This window comes from Hypanus sabinus, chromosome 1 (genome assembly GCF_030144855.1).
Source record: "Hypanus sabinus isolate sHypSab1 chromosome 1, sHypSab1.hap1, whole genome shotgun sequence".
NCBI classification, from domain to species: Eukaryota; Metazoa; Chordata; class Chondrichthyes; order Myliobatiformes; family Dasyatidae; genus Hypanus; species Hypanus sabinus.
In genome coordinates, this window is record NC_082706.1 from 12,620,547 (window position 1) to 12,641,002 (window position 20,456).

General features: G+C 42.3%; 1 protein-coding gene across 2 annotated transcripts in view; it reads left to right on the forward strand.

Moving 5' to 3' along the window:
• zgc:110329 (uncharacterized protein LOC550500 homolog) overlaps positions 1-20,456 on the forward strand; it is a 263,067-nt gene that overhangs the window by 111,310 nt on the left and 131,301 nt on the right. The window lies entirely within an intron of this gene.

Consider the following 20,456-nt stretch of genomic DNA (forward strand, 5'->3'; position numbering starts at 1 on the left):
TCCTTTCAGGAAGGGTCAAAACCCTACTGGAGTGGGGGAAGTTTGTGGAGAATAATCGAGCAAAGGGTTGCTGTTACATGGAGAGGCTCTCCATTGCTGCTACATACCAGTCATCATCATCATCTTTATGTGCCATGTCGGATGATGTGTGTGACCAAGGTCTATCATCTGTCTTTAATATATAAGAAATTCCAGTACGCTCTGCAGAACTTTTGCCTGTCCATCCCTTGATGTAACTCCTGAATGTCATGCGCTGTTGACTGTGACTTTTTCTTCCATCAATTTTTCCCATCACGGCAAGATGTTCAAGCTTCTCTTTTTCCCTTTCCTCAGTACATGCCCCTGAAATTCCAGCTACCGTTTCCTGATTAATGATATCAGCTTGCTTCATATTCTGGCTTTTCGCAACACTTCCTCTTTTGTTACTCTGTCCTTCTACAATATTTTCATCATTCTTCTCAAAAAGCACATTTCTGCAGCTTCGAATCTTTCCTCATTTTGCTTTGATATTGTCCAACATTCTCTTCCATATATTAGCGTGGAATGGACGTGGCACCACAACACAGTTTCATATCCAGAGAAATTATGTTAATGTTTAGTAATTTGCTCAAATGCTCAAGCGTGCATTTAGTAATCCCGATACTTCTTCTAATTTAGCAACAACCCTACTGTCAGATGTTATTGTGTTTCCTAAGTAATTGAAATTTGAGGTTTGTTTAATTGTTTTAGTGCCCACTTTCAGTTTATGTCTACTGCGTAGCAGTAGAGGAAGAAAAGGAAAATAAAGTCTTCCTGCCAAGGTGAGTATCATGGTCCTTGAAATTATCTTGTTTCCTGTGTTTGATCATGTTCTGACTACTCCCATTGGACAGTTGAGGAATCAGTGGTGGATGTTTGTATTGCTAATTTGAGAAACCACTTAATCCTGTCTATACTTCTCACTGCCTCAGCAAAGCAGCCAGCCTAATCAAAGACTACTCCCACCCCAGACATTCTCTCTTCTCTCACCTCTCGTTGAGCAGAAGATACAAATGCCTGAAAGCATGTACCACCACACTTAAGGTCAGCTAGATCTCTGCACAGCTTCCAAGTAAATCATTGGGGTCTCTCTTCCCACCATTACAGACATTTACACTACACGCTGCATCCGCAAAGCAAACAGCATTATGAAGGACCCCACGCACTCCTCATACAAACTCTTCTCCCTCCTGCCGTCTGGGAAAAGGCACCTAAGCATTTGGGCTCTTATGACCAGACTATGTAACAGTTTCTTCCCCCAAGCCATCAGACTCCTCGACTGACACCAACTTACTGCCCTCTACTGTGCCTATTGTCTTGCTTATTATTTATTGTAATGCCTGCACTGTTTTGTGGACTTTATGCCGTCCTGGGCAGGTCTGTAGTCTAGTGTAGATTTTTTTCTGTGTTGTTTTTATGTAGTTCAGTCTAGTTTTTGTACTGTTTCATGTAGTACCATGGTCCTGAAAAATCATTGTCTCATTTTTACTTTGTACTGTACCAGCAGTTATGGTCAAAATGGGAATAAAAAGTGACTTGACTTGACTTGATTTAAAGATGAGGTCCTGGTTATTTCTGCTCTGGTGGTAACTACACTTGAATCTGTGGAACTCTTTGCCACAAGTAGCTGGGGAGGCCAAGTCTTTATGTATATTTAATGTAGAGGTTGATTCTTGATTGGTCCGGGCATGAAAGGTTACAGGGGAAATATACATAATGGGAATATTTCTGTAGATTTTAAAGTTCAACATTTCAGCTCATTGATCATCAGAAGAACCAAACGAGATTGCATTCAATGAGAGACTTAAATTTTTAATGTGATTTATACTAATCTTCTCAAATGCATTAAAATAATAGAAAATACGGCATGGTTTCCAATGTAGATAAATCACTTTAAATGAAAAGAGCAATAAAAATTAATTTGTGTATATGGATATTGCAATGTTGAAGGGCACAAAAGATGACGGGAGATGGGGTGTGGTCTGTATTGTGCATGCAGATTGCTCGATGGTGGGAGGAGATGTGGGCATTTTATCTTTGTGAGTATCCTGCCCTTCTTGAAGGAAAGTTAACACTGGAGGGACTCAGCAGGTCAGGCAGCATTTACATAGAGGAATTAAACTGCTTATGCCTCTCCATAGATGTTGCCTAACCTACTGAGTTTCCTGAGCATTTGCTGTGTGTTGAAAAACATGTAATTTGTGAACACTTAAAAGTAATTAAGTCCAAGCTGAGACCTTTCACTAATGCCGTTGCTCTGCAACTTGTATTGCCTGGAAAATCTTCCTGGTGGCCAAACATTTTAATTACCATTCCTGTTCCATGGCCTCCTCTTGTGCCAAAGTGAGGCCACCCTCAGGATGGAGGAGCAACACCTTATATTCCATCTGGGTAACCTCCAACCTGATGACATGAACATCGATTTCTCTTTCTGGTAAAAAAAAATTCCCTCCCCCTTTTCTCTTCTCTGGCCTCTTACCTTTTCTCAGCTGCCTATCACCTCCTCCTTTCCTTTCTTCTACTTTCCACTGTCCTTTCCTATCAGGTTCCTTCCTCTCCGGCCCTTTATCTTCCCTATCCACCTGGCTTCACCTATTACCTTCCAGCAATTTTTCTACCCCTCCCCACACTTTTTTTTAAAATTTTGATATCTCCCCCCTTCCTTTCCAGTCCTGAAGAAGGGCCTCGACCCAAAACATTCATTTTAATAGATGCTGCCTGACCTGCTGAGTTCCTCCAGCATTTTCTGTGAGGGTAATTTTGGGTTTTCAGCACCTGCAGACTTTCTTGTGTTTATGATTCATTGTTACCTGCTCTATAAAGTAACCAGCACTATTTTTTTTAAACGGCAGACTGGAGTGCCAACCTTGATAAAGCGCCTAGGTCAATGGCGGACTATGAGCCACTATCTGTGGTTTCAAGCCAACACTGTATATGATGAAAACAACATAAAAAGCAACTGCAGCCTATAATTACCCATCCTCACTGAATGAAGTCTCAGTTTATAAAAGTCCTTAAAACCCCCAAAATCACCAGTTTGAGAGGTATGGATCACAGGTACAAGTAAGTGCCAATTTACCTTGACTGATTACAAAAGGCTGGTAGAGGGCATTACATTGACAATCATCTGCCACTTTTGTCCTTCATGACTGAGTTGTGCACTCTTCACACAAGCAGCACTTAATCTGCACTTGTCCCTAAAACAGGTGACAGCAAGCGTTCCAGCCAGTCACTCAGCTCCAATCAAGTAATCAAACCAGAGGAGTTGTTCTCGAGAGCAGTGGATGATTCCCAAGGCAGCCAGATTGCACTCTGCAGTTTAATAGTAACCTGCCAATTTAAATTGAATTTGTGTGGTAGAATTGCTCTTTACCAAGAGAAAAAAAGGCTGTTTCTTTTTTCTTTAACTAACTATAGCCAACACAATTCCTAGAAATCCATGTTCCAAAACTTCTATGATCCCTTTGTAATTCTGTTGGTTTCAATTACATACAAATCTTTTGGACCTCAACACTACAGAGCCCAGCAATTGTTAAATATTTCTGCAGACTCTAATTATTACAGATGATTTAATATTACTGTTGAATATGACTACAGACACAATGATGTGATATTAAACAGAGAACCCTTCTAGAATCCTTTGGCCAACATAAAAGGTTTCACTGTTGGGAGGAGGGATATTCTCTCTCTTCTGGCTGCATTTGCCTCTCAAGTAACAATACTGAAGATGTATTTTGATAATTTGGGAAGCAGCTGTGTGCTAAGGCTGGGCTAGAGCTGTTAGGTACCTCTTGGGTGAGTGGTAGCTATTGTATAAAATCTTTAAGTATCAAATACATGGTCAAAATATAAGAGCATAATATATGAATATATAAGACCTTGAGCTATATGAGCAGAATTAGGCTGTTCGAATCTGCTCCACTATTTCATCATGGCTGATCCATTTCCATTTTAGCCCCAATCACCTGCCTTCACGTATCCCTTCCTGCCCTGGCCAATCGAGAACCTATCAACCTCTGCTTTAATTATACCCAATGCCTTGGGTTCCACAGCTGGCTGTGGCAATGAATGCCATAGATTCACCATCATCTAGGTAGAGAAATTCCTCCTCATCTCTATTTGAAAGGAACGTCTTTCTATTCTGAGGCTGTGTTCTCTTGACCTGGACCCCATACAAGAAACATCCTCTCCATGTTCACTCTATTTAGGCTTTTCAACACTCGATGTCTCAATGAGATCTCCCCCTCATTCTTCTAAGCTCCAGCAAGTCCAGTCCCAGAAGACATCAAACACTTCTCCTGTGTAAACCCTGTCATTCCCAGGATTATTATTCTGGTGGCTGTTGAAAGTTAATTAAACTTCACATTTTATTACATTGTGTAGAATGATTTTACAGCTGCAGTTATCCCATTGCTTAAAATTCAGGAGCTTCAAATTTGTGGTGTAGAACCTACAGTTCCTGTTTCTCCTTTCCGGTGATAGCAGTGAAAGAGTGCATAGCTGCTCAATGCTTACTTGTGTAGCTCGATCGGTGCATAACCAGTGAACTCCTCAAGCCAATGGCAGCAGCAGCTTTATTGCCTACATCATCATCCGGTACCATGTCGCATGACGTGGATGATTATGGTCTTGGCTAATTGGTCTCACAGGTAGATAGGGTAGTTAAGAAAGCTTACGGGGTGTTAGCTTTCATAAGTCGAGGGACAGAGTTTTAGAGTCGCGGGGTAATGATGCAGCTCTATGAAACTCTGGTTAGGCCACACTTGGAGTACTGTGTCCAGTTCTGGTCGCCTCACTATAGGAAGGATGTGGGAGCATTGGAAAGGGTACAGAGGAGATTTACCAGGAGGCTTTACTCTTTGGAGAGAAGGAGGATGAGAGACATGTTAGAGGTATACAAGATATTATGAGGAATAGATAGCGTGGACAGCCAGCGCCTCTTCCCCAGGGCACTACTGCTCAGTACAAGAGGACATGGCTTTAAGGCAAGGGGTGGGAAGTTCAAGGGGGATATTAGAGGAAGGTTTTTTACTTAGAGAGTGGTTGGTGCATGGAATGCACTGCCTGAGTCTGTGGTGGAGGCAGATACACTAATGAAGTTTAAGGGACTACTAGACAGGTATATGGAGGAATTTAAGGTGGGGGGATATATGGAGGCAGGGTTTAAGGACCGGCACAACCTTGTGGGCCGAAGGGCCTGTACTGTGCTGCACTGTTCTATGTTCTATAAATTTTTCTACAAAGGTTGTTTACCATTGCCTCTAAAATGGAGCCTGGCTTCACAGTGTATCTTCACCTGCCCTGAGCTGCAGCAACAAGGGTGGATGGGACCGAACCCACTTTGTCAAGTCACGGCAAATCATTATACTTTGAAAACCCTCCACAGCATTCGTACATTCGTTATGTGCCGTGTCGAATGACGTGGGTGATCCTGGTCTTTCCATAACCATGATTGTTTTTGGCAAATTTTGTACAGAGATGGCTTGCCATTGCCTTCTTCTGGGCAGTGTCCTTACAAGATGGGTGACCCCAGCCATTATCAATACTCTTCAGAGAAAGTAAGCTTGATGTCATTGGTCATATCGCATAACCAGGACTTGTGATGTGCACCAGCTGCTCATGCATCCATCTACCACCTGCTCCCATGGCTTCATGTGACCCTGATCAGGGGGCTAATCAGGTGCTACACTCTGCCCAAGGGTGACGTGCAGGCTAGCAGAGGGAAGGAGTGCTTTGCACCTCCTTTGTTCGAGCCATATCTCCACCCCACCACCCCAAAAACATTGGATTAGATTTTGCAACTGTAACTCTCGCTTCAGCTCTGCCGTAGTTGGATGCATCAGCAAGGGAGATGAGGCTGAGTACAGGGCTACGGTGGGAAACATTGTCACATGGTGCGAGCAGAATCATCTGCAGCTTAATGTGAAAAAGACTAAGGAGCTGGTGGTGGACCTGAGGAGGGCTAAGGCACCGGTGACCCCTGTTTCCATCCAAGGGGTCAGTGTGGACATGGTGGAGGATTACAAATACCTGGGGATACGAATTGACAATAAACTTGACTGGTCAAAGAACACTGAGGCTGTCTACAAGAAGGGTCAGACCTGTCTCTATTTCCTGAGGAGAATGAGGTCCTTTAACATCTGCCAGACAATGCTGAGGATGTTCTACGAGGCAGTGCTATCATGTTTACTGTTGTGTACTGGGGCAGCAGGCTGAGGGTAGCAGACACCAACAGAATCAACAAACTCATTCGTAAGGCCAGTGATGTTGTGGGGGTAGAACTGGACTCTCTGACGGTGGTGTCTGAAAAGAGGATGCTGTCTAAGTTGCATGCCATCTTGGACAATGTCTCCCATCCACTCCATAATGTACTGGTTAGGGACAGGAGTACATTCAGCCAGAGATTCATTCCACCGAGATGCATAGGAAGTCATTCCTGCCTGTGGCCATCAAACTTTACAACTCCTCCCTCGGAGTGTCAGACACCCTGAGCCAATAGGCTGGCCCTGGACTTATTTCCACTTGGAATATTTCACTTCTTATTATTTAATTATTTATGGTTTTATAATGCTATATTTCTACACTATTCTTGGTTGGTGCGACTGTAACAAAACCCAATTTCCCTCGGGATCAATAAAGTATGTCTGTCTGTCTGTCTGGTTAGCGGCTTAATATAGGGGGTGATAGCCCCTGGCCCGGCCAAACTTAAGAAATCTTGTTTGGGTGGATGCTGCGTGATGTGTCCCCGTTATAAATCAGTACCCCGAAATAACAAACAGTGCACAATATGCAATTAAACGATTGAGCTTTATAATTCTTACTTTGACTATATGGTTAGTAAAGAAATAAAACAAAGAAAAAGGGCCCATTCTCATGAAACAGTCTACTGTGCAAAGTTGGAGCTCACTGATAAGCCGTTCATCCACCATTGACTTCCTCCAATCGTTGCTGACCCTTGGACCCTCGCTCCAAGTCCACTCTGTCTGGCGTTCTACCAACTCCCTCCATTCGTGTCTTCTCTCCTCATCTCTCCCCGACAAAAGACCGCGAAAATCTCTCTTCCAGACTCACAAGAACGAACAACATTTCTCTCATTGGATCGCCCCAGCATTCCAAAGCCCCGTTATCTCCAGACATAACCCAAACATTGCTGCTACAGAGAAACCATCACCTCAGCAGTGAAACATCACAGAGAGGCCATTACATTAGCAGTGAGACCTTACAGTGTGTTACAGAAATAAGTGGAAGGCTCCTCAACTTACAATAATTGGTGAGTTGTCATTAAAAGATGAAGCTGAGATAAATGATTTATTTGATCTCGCAGTTGACCTGAGGTAGATAATTTTAACCAGTTACCAGATAATTCAATATTATAGAGCCAGCCGGTATATTTTCCACATTGACTATGCTAATGGACTGTTACACAGGAGATTCAGCTCCTCCTTTAGTAGAGATGTATCTCCACTTTGCCTCACAAGCGGCATTATAGCATCCCTATTTATCTTGCTTTCTTGAGCACAGTAGTTCTTTTCTCTACAGTGAAGGTTTAATATGAGCACAGGTTGCAGTTGTCCAACAGGAGAGCCAAGTTCCTGTAGTCAGCTGTATTAGTAACTCCACTGGATGTTAATCCCATTGTTGTCCTTTCAGGCCTGATGAACCAATAAATCTTCCACTAATGCTCCGCTCAGCCCACGACTTTTCTGAAGCAGGGACAGAATACCAATCTACTTTCCCTGGAATTCGATTTAATAGTTTGTGTGTTGCAGGTCCATCAGAATGAAAGCAGCAGAATAGAATTGGAGCACAGATGCTGATTATTCTTCCAGAATAGCCGCGCTTGTTAAGTAGATTGTATCGGAATGAAATATAGCCGTAGCTTGCCATTCAGTAGGTGGACAGGAAGGGAACATTTTCACATTAAGAATGCTTTGTAGTAGAAGTGGGTGGCAGGGCGGGGATATGTCTCTACCAAAGGAAGTATGAGGCGCGCTTTCCTTCCGCTAGACTGCAGGTCACCTTTGGGCAAGGTGTAGCACCTGCCTACTCACCCACGCCCCCCCCCCCCCCCCGATCAGGGTCACGTGGCGCCATGGGAGCAGGCACTACATTTTCTGTACCAGCAACAGAGCATGCCGACAATTCACTCAACCCCAACCACTGGGGGAGGAAACCAGAGCTCCTAAAGGAAACCCACATGGTCACAGGGAGAATGTACAAACTTCTTAAGGGGCAGTGGTGGGAATCGAATCCCGATCTTACGGAGGGTGCTGTAAAGCATTGCGCTGTCACAATGTACCATTCTGGACAGGTGCACTGCTGCCTTTTTGAAACTTGCTGTGCATTTATCTGCTGGGGTAGCGTTGTCAGGTGTCTTTTGAGGCAAAAAAGGCAGTGATTGAAGTCTTTGACTTTGAATGTAGTTGTGAAGTAATTATATCAGAGCACAACTCGCGAGTGACTCCAGATGTTAGATGCAAAGAACCTGGCCATGCCCTGTTCTCGCTGCTGCCATCAGGAAGGAGGTACATGAGCACCGGGTCCCACACAATCACGTTCATGAACAGTTATTACCCTGGAGCCATTAGGCCTCTGAACCAGCGTGAATTTCAGTCACCCCAAAACTGAACTGATTCCACAACCTATGGAATCAGTTTCAGGAACTGCAGAACTTAAGCTATTAATCAATAAATTGATCAGTAAATAGGTGCATATGTATGAACTTATTTACTCTTTTTTGTATTTGCACAATTTGTTGCCTTTTGCGCATTGCCTGCTTGTCCATCTTCAGTGTGGTCTATGGTATTTACTGTGAATGCTTGCAAGACTGGGTGGCACGAAAGCATAGCGGTTAGCGTAACACTATTACAGCACCAGTGACTCGGGTTCAATTCCCACGGCTGCCTGTAAGGAGTTTGTACAGTTTCCCCGAGACCCTGTGAGAAACCCCGTCATGTGCTTTGGTTTCCTTCCACGTTCCAAGGACATACTGGTTAGTAGGTTAATTGGTCACATGGGTTTAATGGGCAGCTTGATCTCGTTGAGACGGAGCGACCTGTTACTGTGCTAAGTATTTTAAAAATATGAATCTCAGGGTAGTATATGGTGACATACAGTACTGTGCAGCAGTCTTGGGCACATATATACTGTGCTAATTTTATAGATTGCACTATATTGCCGCTGTAAAAAAAATATCATGACATTTGTGAGTGATGATAAACTTGATTCTGATTTGGGTCTCTACAGAGAGTGGGAAGGGGGCAGGGAGAGGGGAATCATGGTTGGGAAAAGGGGGAGGGAGAGGGGAGGAAGCGAGAAACACCAGAGAGACACTCTGTAATGCTTGGAATCAAATGACCTTGCCTTGTGTCTCAGGGCTGGGTGTATGTGCACCCACGCCACACCCACTTCTCCTCCTCCCCCCCCCCCCCCCACCTCAGTACTCCTCCTCTTCCACCTTTCCCACACCTCTCCCACTTGTTCTCTGCCTGCTCCACATTGACAAATACCCTAACTGGGTGCCTAAGCCATTTGCACAGTACTGTGTATACTTTGAGAATATATTTCCTTTGAAGTTTGATAGTTTATGATTTGTTTGCATTTCTCATGTTTCCCTATTAGAAGGAGGCTATTTGGCCCATCAAATCTATGTCAGCTCTCAAAACTAACTTATCAATCCTATTCCCCCACTTAATCAACTCCACCCTGATCTGCCACCTACACTAGGGATAACATACAGTAACCAATTAACTAATCATCCTGCACATCCTGAGGACCTGGGGGATATATTGTGCAGTCAGAAAGAAAACATGGAATCTTCGCATGTACATCTGGTGCTATTACTGCCTGAATTCAAATGATAAAGGTAACAAAAAAGTATTATCATAAAGATGTTATTGATAGAGAAAAGGGGATGAATGTGGTCCTGATTTAGTTAATCAGAATCAGGTTTATTATCACCGACATGTGTTGTGAAATTTGTTAACTTAGCAGCAGCAGTTCAATACATAATATAGAAGAAAAATAAATAAATTACAGTATATGTACGTTGAATAGATGTAAAATTGCTTCAGCATAATTCCAAAGAAACTGTTTATTTCTTAAAAAAACAGAAATAATATGTATTTAAAAAGTGAGGTAGTGTACAAAGGTTCAATTTTCTTCTAGGATTTGGATGGTAGAGGGGAAGAAGTTGTTCCTGATTCACTGAATGCGTGCCTTCAGGCTTCTGTACCTCCTATCTGATGGTAACAATGAGAAAAGGGCATGCCCAGGGTGTTAGAGGTCCCAATTAAAACTGTCCTCAAATCATCCAGCAATGTAGAACAGAATCAATTACATTAATTGACATTCCCCTCACACAATAATGAGACAAACAGCTTCTATGGAATTATCCTGAAGCAAGCTCTTTGTTCTGGCTTCTTTCCAGACCTGATGAAGGGTATTGGGCCGAAACGTTGCCTCTCCATTCCTCTCCAAAGACACTGCCTGACCTGCGGAGTTCCTTCAGCTTTTTGCGTGTGTTAATTAAATTAACTGATGCAAGCAAATGAGTGACTGTCCTGGTTGGGGATTTCAATTTTCCCCCTGCTCTTATGAAGTTAAAAGTGGGTCCTTTACACCTAGCATTGGGTGCCAGGTGGTTCTGAATCACACATCCGTGGACAGGTGATACACTTGCATGCCTGTTGTTTCTGTTAGGCATCTGAATGAGGTACCAGTGGACTCCAGGAAGTAGAACTCCAGCAGGTGAATAGGTTACAGAACCTAAGCTAAAAAAATCAACACTGTAGAGCAGTGGAACTTTGTTCTACTGTGAGACTTCTTGAATCTTCCTGTGTCTAAAGTTCAAGTTCAAAGGACATTTGTTATCAAAGTACGCATGCAGTATACAGCCCTGAAACTCATCTTCACCACCACTTCCCCCCAAGACAGTCACCAAACAAAGAACCACGCATGGAACCAAACGCGTTCAAGGATAATCATCGAACATCAAGCCCCACCCCACCCACACGCAAAACAAAGAATGTGCTAATGGCAACAAAAAAAAGATTGAAAACACAGAATATGACATGCAAAAGGCGTATTTCGGTGCAGTTCAATTCCATCTGACTCTGTACAGTTTGAATCACACAGAATGCTAGAAGAACTCGGGTAGCATCTATGGAGGGAAATAGAAAGTAGACAATTCAGGCTGAGACTCCTCACCCACCCAACTTCCTATTCTGGCTTCCTTTCCATTCCTGATGAAATATCTCAGCCTGAATCACTGACAGTGTGTTCCCCTCCATAGGTGCTGCCTGAGCTGAATTCCTGCAGAATTTTGTTTGTTTACTTATTTATTTATTCAGATATAATGTGGAGTAGGCCCTACCGCTCCTTTGATTTAATCCTAGCCTAATCATGGGACAATTTACAATGACTGATTAACCTACCAACTGGTACGTTTTTGGACTGTGGGAGGAAACAGGACACCTGGAGGAAACCCAGGTGGTCACTGGGAGAACGGACAAACTCCTTACAGGCAGCGGCGGGAATTGAACCCTGATTACTGGTACTGTGGAGCGTTGTGCTAACCACTACAATGCCATGCCACCCTCTGTTGCTCTGGATGTCCAGCATCTACAGAATCTCTTGTGTTTACAGTCTCAATCACATTTTTTCATGTCTTTTTCTTCGATGTTTCTTTGAGGATACATTAGCGCCTGGACTGCCAATAACTATTCAAGAAACTTCAGGAGAGAACACATTTTGGCAAGAAAAAAAACAATTTTAAACAGAACTTTGTCCTCCCTTACATAAGGATGAAAATTATTGAAGTTTTATTTTTTAATTATCAAGGCGGACTGCCGTACTTGAAAAGCAATCCCTCCGGCTCAGCAATCTATCGTTACAGAATCTGTCATGAAATTAAATCTTGTTAATTGACACATTCAGAGCGAGCACTTAGTTGAGTGAAAATCTAAATTAGCTGGTTCTAAATTTTAATTAAATTGTGCTTTGTCACAGCAGGTATAAAATCCATCAAAGTGTTCCAAGTTCCAAATATCACACAGTTCTGTTCCTATATTGATAGAAAGTATTATTTGAAATCACGGTTGTTTCATGTTCTTCTTCAGAATCAGAATCTGAATCAGGTTTAATATCACTGGTATAAGTTATGAAATTTGTCAACTTTGCATCAGCAGTACAATGCAATGCATGATAAATATAGAAAAAAAACTGAACTACAGTAAGAATATATGTACATTCAATAGTTAAGGTAAGTGGTACAAAAGATAGAAATTTTAAGAAAAAGTAGCGAGGGAGTGTTCATGGACTCATTGTGGAGAGGAAGCTGTTCCTGAATTGCTGAGTGTGCGCCTTCAGGCTTCTGTATCTCCTTCCTGATGGTAACAGTGAGAAAAGGCTACGAAGAGGCCACTCTCAGGTTGGAGGAACAATACTTCATATTCCGCCTAGGTAGCTTTCAACCTGACAGTATAAACATCAATTACTTTAACTTCCAGTACTTTTTACCTCTTCCCCCTTCTCTCATTTTTCTTTCCTCACTCTGGTTCCATTCTTACCCCTTCTCTTCTCCTCAGCTGCCTATCACCTCCTCACGGTGCCCTCCTCCTTCTCTTTTTCCCATGGTCCACTCTCCTATCAGATTCCTTCTTCTTCAGCTCTTTACCCTTTCTACCTATCACCTCCCAGCTTTTCACTTCATTCCATCTTCTCCCACCCCCCCTTCCTACCAACTTACCTAGCTTCACCATCACCTTCTATTTGTACTCCTTCCCCTCTCCCCAACTTCCGTCTCTGGCTTCTTTCCAGTTCTGATGAAGGCTCTTAGGCCAAAATGTCGACTGCTGAGTTCCTCCATTATTTTGAGTGTGTTACTTACTGTTCTGGACAATACAGGATGATTGAGCCTGACTGCTGGATAGTGTGAATGAGATGACACTTAACGGGTCAGTTGATGATACTTTGGAAGGCAGTTCATGGCTTAAGTCTCAGGTCACTTGATAACTCATGTAGAAACTCATGACCCCAAGAACTCTTCTGCTAGGTTCAAGCATTATAGAAATACTTTTCCAATCAGTCTGTTTCTCCTCCTCTCTCCACTTTGCCATTTTTATAAATTAATTTTAAACATCACTGTAAAATTTGTCACGTCTGTGTCCATGAACTTTCGGACAATGCATTCTAAATTAGAGCAACATCTTCGTAAAAGTACCTTCTCATGTCATCTCTGGTTCTTTTAACATTGCCTTTAATCTGCACTCTTATCAGGTACACCTGTACTCCTGGTCATTAATGCAAATATCTAATCAGCCAATCATGGGGCAGCATCTGAACACATAAAAGCATGGTCATGGATCTGTGGCTCATGGTCAAGAGGTTCGGTGGTTGTTCAGATCAAATATCAGAATGGGGAAAGAAATGTTCCCACAATCAATGGACTCGTTTCATATTCTCATTATTTATTGCCTGTTTATTTATTTACTATTATTATTTCTTTCTTTTTGTATTTACACAGTTTGTTGCTTTTTACACTTTTGATAAACACTCAAGTTGGTGCAGCCTTTCACTGATTCTGTTATGGTTATTATTCTGTACATTTATTGATTATGCCTACAAGACGATGAATCTCAGGGTTGTATAAATGTACTTTGATAATAAATTAGTTTTGAACTTTGAACTTTAACATGCGATCTCAGTGTTTTTGATGCTGGGATGATTGGTGGTGGCAGATGAGGTGGTTTGAGTATCTCAGAGTCTCCTGGGATTTTCATCCACACCAGTTCTCTGGAGTTTACAGAGAATGGTGCAAGAAACAAAAATCATGCAGTGAGCCACAGATCCATGAGCAAAAATGCCTTGATAATGAGAGAGGAGAACGGCCAGACTGTTTCAAGCTGACAGAAACGTGACAGTAGCTCAAATAACCGTGTGTTACAACAGCGGTGTGAGGAAGAGCATCTCTGAACACACAACGTGTTGACCCTTGAAGTGCATGGACTACAACTGCACACGATCACAGTGGTGTGCAGAAGAGCATCTCCAAATGCTGAACACATCGAACCTCGAAGTGGATGGGCTACAGAGGCAGAAGGTCACATGGGTGTTCACTCAGTGTCCACTTTATTCAGTACAGGAGGTACTAAATAAAGCGGCCACTGAGAATTTGTTCTCAGTCTACCACTGAAACTCTGTCAGGACCATTGAGCGCCGCCATCAAATGTCCTCCTCAGCTGTAGTCCTCCAGAAGGGATAGCTGAAGCTTTCCCATTCTCTTCCTCTTCCCTCATGTCTCTCTTTGTTGTGAACATCCCAGTAAACTAAAGATATAATAAAATAGGAGCACCATGCTAGTCTGGTGGTTAGCATTATACTGTCACAGAGCTTGTACAGTCTCCTGGTGACCACGTGCGTTTCCTCCGGGCGCTCCCATCTGCTCCCACATTCCAAAGGCGTGCCGGTTTGTGTTAGTAAGTTGTGGGCTTACTATGTTGACACCAGACTCACGCCAACACTTGCAGGCTGCCCCCAGCACATACTCGCACTGTGTTAGTCTATGATGCATTTCACTGTATATTTTGATGTTTCAAATGTACATAAGACAAATAAAGCTAACCTTTAACTTTGGCCTATGGCAGAATAGAACCTAACACCGATTTGAGACCAAGTCTGTGATCCACTGTAAAACACCAGAATGTGTCAGTATGTTATTTCACTGCAGCCTAACAACTTATTGCATCATCTTCAAGAACTTTCTATGCATAATCCCCTGGCTTTTATATCCCTTTAAAACAGGATCCACAGACCCCTTGCTTAATAGTATTGGTCCATGAGTTAAAAAGATTGGGAATCTGTGCTTTAAAAGCATACTACACTGTCTAACCTTATTCTCCTACTAAAATACATCATGTGTTAACTTCCACCAGCCCATTTATATACCCTGATCTGTTTCTCTGCTCCTCCTTTTTATGAGTTTTTGTGTCGCCTATAAACTTAGAAACTTTCAGTCCAATTTGTGAGTATTCCTATGAAAAGACAAAAGAGAGATCAGCTTTATTTATCACATACACATTGAAACATACAGTGTTGTTTGTATCAATGAGCCAGCGAGTTGCTGGAGGCAGCCGAGTGTTACGATGATTTCATGCCATCTTAGCATGCCCACAACTCACTAGGCCATGAGTCTTTTTTGAAATGTGGGTGGAAACTGGATCACCTGGATTAAACCAACATGGTCACAGGGAGAATGTACAAACTCCATCGGTCCTCACAGAGGGATCAGAAGAGGAAAGAGTGAGCAATTTCAAGTTCCTGGTTGTCACTGTATCCGAGGGGCTATCCTCGGCCCAATATACCGGCACAGCTTCAAAGAAAGCTGCGTTTCATTAGGAGTTTGAGGAGGTTTGGTTTGTCATCAAAGACACTTGCAAATCTCTGCAGATGTACTGTAGAGGGCATTCTGACTGACTCTATCACCGTCTGGTTTCGGGGGGTGGGGAGGTGAGTGAGGGACTGTGCACAGGATCGAAGTAAGCTGCAGAGATTTGGAAACCTGGTCGTTTCCATCATGGATACTAGCCTCTGCAGTATTCAGGACATTTTCAAGGAGCGATGCCTCAAAAAGACAGCAAGACGGCATCCATCATTAAGGATCCCCATCTCCTTGGTCATTCCCCGTTCAGGAAGGAGGTACAGGAGCCTGAAGGCACACACTCAACAATTCAGGAACAGCTTCTGAATAGACATTGAACCCATGAACACTACCTCACTACTTTCTTATTTCTATTTTTACACTACTTATTTAATTAAACTATTTAATATAAATAAACATTTAAAGTAATTCACATCTTTTTTCTCTAATGTTATGTATTTCATTGTGCTGCTGCTGCAAAGACAACAAATTTCATAACACAGGATGGTGATATTAAACCTGATTCTGATTGTTCTCCTTACAGATAACGGTGGGAATTGAACCCCTGATAGCTGGCGCGGTAATAGTGTTACGGTAACAATTGCTCTGCTGCCCACATAATTAATCCATTTCTCCTCATTTCCATTTTTAATTTTAAATTCAAGTATTAAGTTAATTTATTGTAAACTCTATCACATCTGTGTCCAACAGCTTTCAGGCAATGCGTTCTGTATCATAGCAACAGTCTGTGAAAAAAAAGCTATCTTCTCATAGCTTGGGATAGGGAGAAGAGACCTGCTGGAGAGAGGAAGGCAGATCAGGTGTGACGCTGAAACTGGCCTCCAGCCAGCATTCCCAGCCTGGTATTCACGGACCCCTCGCTTAATGGTGTTGGTCAATGGCATAAGTAAAGGTTGGGGTAGTTAGGTTTTAGACCATAAGACATAGGAGCAGAATTAGGCCATCTGGCCCATCAAGTCTGCTCCGCCATTCAACCATGGCTGATCCTTTTTTTCTATCTTGTCCTCAACCCCAGTTCCCGGCCTTCTCCCCATAACCTTTGATGCCATGTCCAATCAAGAACCTATCAATCTCTGCCTTAAATACTCCCAGCGACCTGTTTCTGACTAACAATGAGTCTTCTGCGCCAACAACTAGGACTAAAGTTTAAAACTTCAGTCCACTTCACTAGCTCACTAACGTGGCTAACTTCACTCACCTCAATTCAGAACTGATTCCACAAACTAGGCGCACTTTCAAGGACTATACAACTCATGTCCTCAGTATTATTTATTTACTATTAATTCTATATTTGCACAGATTGTCTTCTTTTGCACATTAGTTGGGTGTCAGTCTTTGCTTGCAGTTTTAACACTAATTATTGTTCTACTGTCAATGCCCGCAAGAAAATGAATCTCAGGTTGTGTAGGGTGACATAAACTCAGTGCCCACTTTATTTGGTACAGTAGTGGAATCCAGTCTGCTGCTGTATCCTATCCAACTCAAGGTTTGATGTGTTGTGCATTCAAAGATGTTCTTCTGCACACCACTGTTGCAACGTGTGGTTATCTGAGTTACTGTCGCCTTCCTGTCAGTTTGAACCAGTCTGACCATTCTCCTCTGACCACTCTCTCATTAACAAGTTATGCCCACAAAACTCTGACTCGTTTCCTGTTCTTTGCACCGTTCTCTGTAAACTTTAGAGACTTGTGCATGAATGTTAAAGGAGATCTGCAGTTTCTGAGATAGTCAAACCACCCTGTCTGGCTCCAACAATCCTTCCATGATCAAAGTCACTTAGGTCACATTTCTTCCCCATTCTTGACATTTGGTCCGAACAACAGCTGAACCTCTTGACCATGACTGCATGCTTTTGTGCATTGAGTTTTTGCCACATAATTGGCTGATTAGATACTTGCATTAACAAGCAGGTGACAGGTATACCTAGTAAAGTGGCCCCTGAGTGTATACATACTTCGATAATAAATTGACTTTGAACTTTGAACTCAGTACAACTGTTGCTTAATGAAAGTATGATTTTGGGTTTGTGACTTGATTGAGTTGGTGAGTTGAGTATTGAAAGGACATTGGGTGGATAAAGACTCAATTGTAAAATTGTGAGTTTTAATAACAATGAAACAAGCAGTGATAATAGTACTCAGCATAAGACTTACAAAAGAACAGCGGAAATTTGCAATTACCGCACTTGTGCTTACAACCAGTTGGAGATGTGTTGAATAGTTCTGTGATGAGCAACATTGTCATGAGAAATGAAGTGGAGCTATCTTAACACAGGATTGGCCTGTCAGCCAATATATAATTGTAGAAGATGCTTAAAGGAGTGTTTTGTGTTTGATTAGCTCAGTGCTGCTCTTACAGGCAATTACTGTCTCATTGTTGGCTTCTCAGCAGCTGTGCTGATGTTGAATAGCTCTTTAGCACAGATATTCCACCACCATAACAAAAGACAAAGGATATCAACGACACTTTCCTGGCAGTATCCAGATCCTTCTTTTTCTGGGGATAACTGAGCTACCTTCAAGGAATAACCCAGACTGACCATTTCGTAGCAGTCAGCATGATTGGTCATGTTGACGCAACGATCCTGTGGCGATCTGTTAACAAGGGTGGCCAACAAGAACAGGTCCTCCAGTCTGTGTGAAAGAAAATGGGGAAGTGACCTACCCGTGTTAGCTGTAACTGCAGAGACTGACTTTTCTTGTAATGGCCTAGAGCAGGAATTAAAGTTTCCAGGCAACATTAAAGATTAACTTTATTGATCACCTGTATATCAAAACATTGAAACACAGAGCAAAATGTGTTGTTTGTGTCGGTGACTAGCGCAGTCCAAGGTCAGAATCAAGTTTAGTGTCACCACCATATGTTGTGAAATTTGTTATGTTTGCACCAGCAGTACAAGGTAATACATGATAAATACAGAAAAAAATGAAATAAATGAATTACAGTAGATATATGTGTGTGTGTGTGTGTGTGTGTGTGTGTATACAAACCCCATTTCCAGAAAAGTTGGGATATTTTCCAAAATGCAATAAAAACAAAAATCTGTGATACGTTAATGCATTTGAACCTTTATTTAACTGACAAAAGTACAAAGAAAAGATTTTCAATAGTTTTACTGACCAACTTAATTGTATTTTGTAAATATACATAGATTTAGAATTTGATGGCTGCAACACACTCAACAAAAGTTGGGACAGAGGCATGTTTACCATTGTGTTACATCACCTTTCCTTTTAATAACACTTTTTAATCCTTTTGGAACTAAGGATACTAATTGTAGTAGATTTGCAATTGGAAATTTTGTCCATTCTTGCTTGATATAAGACTTCAGCTGCTCAACAGTCCATGGTCTCCGTTGTCTGATTCTCCTCTTCATTATGCGCCATACATTATCAATAGGAGATAGATCTGGACTGGCAGTAGGCCAGTCAAGCACACGCACTCTGTGTCTACAAAGCCACGCTGTTGTAGCCCGTGCAGAATGTGGTCTGGCATTGTCTGCTGAAATAAGCATGGATGTCCGGGGAAGTGACGTCGCCTTGATGGCAACGTATGTCTCTCTAAGATCCTAATATACACCCAGAGTCAATGGTACCTTCACATACATGCAACTCACCCATGCCGTGGGCACTGATGCACCCCATACCATCACAGATGCTGGTTTTTGCACCTTTTGCTGATAACAATCAGGATGGTCATTTTCATCTTTGGCACAGAGAACTCGACGCCCGTTTTTTCTGAAAACTAGCTGAAATGTGGACTCATCTGACCACAGCACTCGGTTCCACAGTCTTTTGGTCCATCTGAGCTCAGGCCCAGAGAACTCACCAGCATTTCTGCATAGAGTTGATGTATGGCTTCCTCCTTGCGTAATACAGTTTCAAGTTGCATTTTTGGATGCAGTGACGGACTATGCTAAGTGACAATGGTTTTCCGAAGTACTCCCGAGCCCAGGTGGCTATAATTGTCACAGTAGCATGACGGTTTCTTAGGCATTGCCGCCTGAGGGCTCAAAGATCACGCGCATTCAACAATGGTTTCCGACCTTGCCCTTTATGCACTGAGATGTCTCTGAATCTTTTCACAATATTATGTACTGTAGATGTTGAAAGACCTAAATTCTCTCTAATCTTGCGTTGGGAAATGTTCCTTTTGAACTGACTAACAATTCTCTCACGAATTTTGGCACAAAGGGGTGAGCCATCCTTGCTTGCAAAGACTGAGCCTTTGATAGATGCTACTTTTATACCCAGTCATGATACCTCACCTGCTACCAATTAGCCTGCTTAGTGTGGAGTCTTCCAAATCGGTGTTACTTGAATATTCTGTGCACTTTTCAATCTTATTTTAACTCTGTCCCAACTTTTGTTGAGTGTGTTGCAGCCATCAAATTCTAAATTTGTGTATATTTACAAAATACAATTAAGTTGGTCAGTAAAACTATTGAAAATCTTTTCTTTGTACTTTTATCAGTTAAATAAGGGTTCACATGAATTAACATATCACAGATTTTTGTTTTTATTGCATTTTGGAAAATATCCCAACTTTTCTGGAGATGGGGTTTGTAAATAGTTAAGTTAAAAATAGCACAAAAGCAGAAATAATAAAAAGAAGGTGATGGGTTCAATGTTCATTCAAATATCGGATGACAGAGGGTAAGAAGCTGTTCCTGAATCGTTGAATGTGTGCCTTCAGGTTTCTGTACCTCCTTCCCGATGGTAACAATGAGAAGAGGGCAAGTCCTGGGTGGTGGGGGACTTTAATGATGGACGCTGCCTTTCTGAGGCACCGCTCCTTCGATACTACAGAGGCTTGTATCCACGATGGAGCTGGCTAATTTTACAGCTTTCTGTAGCATCTTCCGATCCTGATGCGTTGGGGCAATCTGCAGGTGTTGCTATGCCTCTTGCACCATCACAGCATGCCCACAACTCCACCCTAAATCCAAATGTCTTTGGAATGTGGGAGGAAGCAGGAGCACCTGGACAAAATCCGTGCG